At 37.6% G+C, this 4,980-nt stretch overlaps 1 protein-coding gene across 6 annotated transcripts in view; it reads left to right on the plus strand.

The window, feature by feature from the left end:
- The window catches only part of Inpp4b (inositol polyphosphate-4-phosphatase type II B), a 751,408-nt gene that overhangs the window by 601,016 nt on the left and 145,412 nt on the right, over positions 1-4,980 (plus strand). The window lies entirely within an intron of this gene.

Consider the following 4,980-nt stretch of genomic DNA (forward strand, 5'->3'; position numbering starts at 1 on the left):
CTCCTCCTCCTCCTCCTCCTCCTCCTCCTCTTCCTCCCTTCCCCTCCTCCTCCCTCCTTCTCCTCCTTCTATAAACTACTGATTTGATATACTACTATGATTTCAACTGTAGGCATTGCAAATATTTCTCTCATATTTGTTTACTGTTCATTAGTGAGACCTTATTTGACTATGATATTGCATCACACAGGAAACTTAGAATGCTTATGGTTGTATTCACAGGGAAGTACTGTTATGATGATATTGTATCACATAGGAAGATTAGATTACCTATGATTGTAATCACAGGGAAGTACTGGTATGCCCTGCAGGCTTCCCCTTAGTATCTATGCCTTGCCTCTAAATTTTTTTTCTATAGAAAGTGGAAAGTGGTTCTGTTTCCTTAGGATTTGGAGAAATAGAAATCAGAGTTCTACTGATAAAGCACTTTAGGGAAGAAATTTACTTCCAGCAGGTGAGTTAGGAGTCTGTTTAAACCACCACTCCAGCTTCCTTGAACTTGGCAGATGGTCCCACAGTCTCCAGAGGACTCCCCCCCCCCCAGGCAAACTAGCATGCTTAGGATATTAGGATTACTGGTGAGTGGAACACAACATCTGTACCAACAATACCGGGGGTGCCTGAGGCTAGCTGGAGTATGGGCCCCAGAACCCTTCTTGACCATTGACTCAGGTCCTTCCAGTTGACACTGGTCTACCTTGGTTTCAAACTCAGTGGACAGTCCCGTGGTCCCCATAGGAGGTACCACATCCAAGTCTCTAACAGGCCAGGATCTTAGGATCCCAGGATCCCAGGAGCTTGGTCACACCTGGATCACAGGGTCTCAGAGGAAACTTGACTGCCAAAAACTCTGACAAACCTGGAATCTTAGCATCACAGGATCCCAGAATCATAGGATCGCAAAGAAAACTGGACTCTGAGAAGTTCTGACTCAACTGGAATTACAGGAATGAAAGGCTCCAGTCAGATATATCTAGGTCAGGGAGCACTTGAGATAATCAGATGATTGGAGGCAAGCTTAAGAACAGAAATCAAGGTTAACTGACATCATCAGAACCCAAATCTCTCACTATAGCAAGTCCTGGAAACACCATCACATCAGAAAAGCAAGATATGGATCTAAAGTCACTTCTTATGATGATGGAGGACTATAAAAAGGACATAAATAATTCCCTTAAAGAAATATAGGAAAACACATCCAAACAGGAGAAAGAATTGAACAAAACCATCCAGGATATAAAAATGAAGTAGAAACAATAAAGAAATCACAAAGGGATTCAACTCTGGAAATAGAAAACCTACAAAAGAAGTCAGAAGCCATAGATGCAAGCATAACCAACAGAATACAAGAGATGGAAGAAAGAATCTCAGGTGCAGATGATACCATAGAAAACATTGACACAACAATAAAAAAAAATGCAAAATGCTAAAAGATTCTAACCCAAAACATCCAGGAAATCCAGTACACAATGAGAAGACCAAACTCAAGGATAGTAGGTATAGATGAGAAGGAAGATTTCCAACTTAAAGGGCTAGTAAATATCTTCAACAAAATTATAGAAGAAAACTTCCCCAACCTAAAGAAAGAGATGCCCATGAACATACAAGAAGCCTACAGAACTTCAAATAGTTTGGAAGAGAAATGAAAATCCTCCCATCATATAATAATCAAACCACCAAATACACAAAACAAAGAAAGAATATTAACAGCAGAAAGGGGAAAAGGTCAAGTAACATATAAAGGCAGACCTATCAGAATTACACCTGACTTTTCACCAGAGACTATGAAAGCCAGAACATCCTGGGCAGATGTCATACAGACCCTAAGAGAACACAAATGACAGATCAGGCTACTATACCCAGCAAAATTCTTATTCATAGATGGAGAAACCAAGGTATTCCATGATAAAAACCAAATTTACAAAATATCTTTCCACAAATCCAGCCCTTCAAAGGATAATAGAGGGAGAACTGCAACACAAGGAGGTAAACTATGCTCTACAAAAAGCAAGAAAGTAATCCTTCAACAAACCTAAAAGAAGATAGCCACAGGAACAGAATCTCAACTCTAACAACAAAAATAACAGGAAGCAACAATGACTTTTCCTTAATATCTCTTAGTATCAATGGACTCAATTCCCCAATAAAAAGACATAGATTAACAGACTGGATACATAAATAGGACCCAACATTTTGCTGCATACAAGAAACCCACCTCAGTGACAAAGACACAAACTACTTCAGAGTGAAAGGCTGGAAAACAATTTTCCAAGTAAATAATCTCAAGAAACAAGCTGGAATTGCCATTTTAATATCAAATAAAATCGACTTTCAACCTAAAGTTATCAAAAAAGATAAGGAGGGACACTTCATACTCACCAAGATAAAATATACCAAGATGAACTCTCAATTCTGAATATCTATGCTCCAAATGCAAGGGCTCCCACATTCATCAAAGAAACTTTAGTAAAGCTCAAAACACACAGTGCCCTGCACACAATAATAGTGGGAGACTTCAACACCTGACTCTCACCAATGGGCAGATCCTAGAAACAGAAACTAAACAGAGACAGTGAAACTAGCAGAAGTTATGAAACAAATAGATTTAACTGGTATCTATAGAGTATTTTAACCTAAAACAAAAGGATATACATTTTTCTCAGCACCTCATGGTACCTTCTCCAAAACTGACCACATAATCGGTCACAAAACAGGTCTCAGCATACAAAAATATTGAAATAATCCCATGCATCCTGTGAGATCACCACGGACTAAGGCTTCAATAACAACATAAATAATAGAAAACCCACATACACTTGCAAGCTGAACAACACTCAATGATTGATAACTTGGTCAAGAAAGAAATAAAGAAATTAAAGACTTTTTAGAATTTGATGAAAATAAAGCCACGACATACCCAAACTTAAGGGAAACAATGAAAGTAGTCCTAAGAGGAAAACTAATAGCTCTGAGTACCTCCAAAAAGAATCTGGAGAGAGCATACACAAGCAGCTTAACCTCACACCTAAAAGCACTAGAACAAAGAGAAGCAGCTTAACCTCACACCTAAAAGCTCTACAACAAACAGAAGCAAATACACCCAAGTGAAGTAGATTGCAAGAAATAATCAAACTCAAGGTTGAAATAAACCAAATAGAAACAAAAAGAACTATACAAAGAATCAACCAAACCAGGAGCTGGTTCTTTGAGAAAATTAGCAAAATAGATTAAACCCTTAGACTCACTAGAGGGCACAGGGACAGGATCCTAATTAACAAAATCAGAAATGAAAAGGGAGACATAACAACAGACCCTGAGGAAATCCAGAATATCATCACATCCTACTACAAATGCCTATACTCAACACAACAGGAAAATCTGTATTAAATGAACAATTTTCTAGACACATAACAGGCACCAAATTTAAATCAGGATCAGATTAATGATCTAAATAGTCCCATATCCCCTAAAGAAATAGAGCCAGTCATTAATAGTTTCCCAAGCCAAAAAAGTCTAGGAACTGATGGGTTTAGTGAAGAGTTCTATCAGACCTTCCAAGAAGACCTAATTCCAATATTCCTCAAGCTATTCCACAAAATAGAAAAAGAAGGTACTCTACCCAATTCATTCTATGAAGCCACAATTACTATGATACCTAAACCACACAAAGATTCAACAAAGAAAGAGAACTTCAGACCAAATTTCCATATGACTATCGATGCATAAATACTCAATAAAATTCTCGCAAACTGAATCCAAGAACATATCAGAACAATCACAATCATCCATCATGATCAAGTAAGCTTCATCCCAGGGATTCAGGGATGGTTCAATATACGGAAATCCATCAACGTAATCCACTACATAAACAAACTCCAAGACAAAAATCACATGATCATCTAATTAGATGCTGATAAAGCATTTGACAAAATCCAACACCCATTCATGATACAATTCTTGAAAGATCAGGAATTCAAGGCCCATACCTAAACATAATAAAAGCAATCTACAGAAAACCAGTAGCCAGATTAATATTGTAAAAATGGCTATCTTCCCAAAAGCAATCTACAGATTCAATGCAAAATTCCAACTCTATTCTTTACAGAGTTAGAAAGGGAAATTTGCAAATTTATCCTGAATAACAAAAATATCTAGGATATCACAAACTATTCTCAACAATAAAAGAACCTCTGATGGAATCACCATCCCTGACCTCAACATGTACTACAGAGCAATTGTCTAAAAACTACATGGTACTGGTACATGACAGACAGATAGATCAAAGGAATATAACTGAAGTCCCAGAAATGAACCCACATACCTATGGTCTCTTGAACTTTGACAAAGGAGTTAAAACCATCCAGTGGACAAAAGACAGCATTTTCAACAAATGGTGCTGTTTCAACTGGCAATCTGCATGGAGAATAATGCAAATTGATCCATACATATCTCCTTGCACAAAGCTGAAGTCTAAGTGGATCAAGAAACTCCACATAAAACCAGAGACACTGAAACTTATAGAGGACAAAGTGGGGAAGTACCTCAAAAATATTGGCACAGGGGGAAAATTCCTGAACAGAACACCAATGACTTGTGCTCTAAGATCAAGAATCAGCAAATGGGACCTCATAAAATTGCAAAGCTTCTGTAAGACAAAGGGCAGTGTCAATAAGACAAAACAGAAACCAACAGATTGGGAAAAGATCTTTACTAATCCTAAACATGATAGGTGCCTAATATCCAATATATTAAGAACTCAAGAAGTTAGACTCGAGAAAAACAAATAACCCTAGTAAAAATCGGGTACAGAGCTAAACAAAAAATTCTCAGCTGAGGAATACCAAATGTCTCAGAAGCACCTAAAAAAAAATGTTAAACATCCTTAATCATCAGGGAAATGCAAATCTAAACAACCTTGAGATTCCACCTCACACCAGTCAGAATGGCTAAGATAAAAAATTCAGGTGACAGCAGATGCTG

The sequence above is a fragment of the Mus pahari genome, chromosome 20 (genome assembly GCF_900095145.1).
Source record: "Mus pahari chromosome 20, PAHARI_EIJ_v1.1, whole genome shotgun sequence".
NCBI lineage: Eukaryota > Metazoa > Chordata > Mammalia > Rodentia > Muridae > Mus > Mus pahari.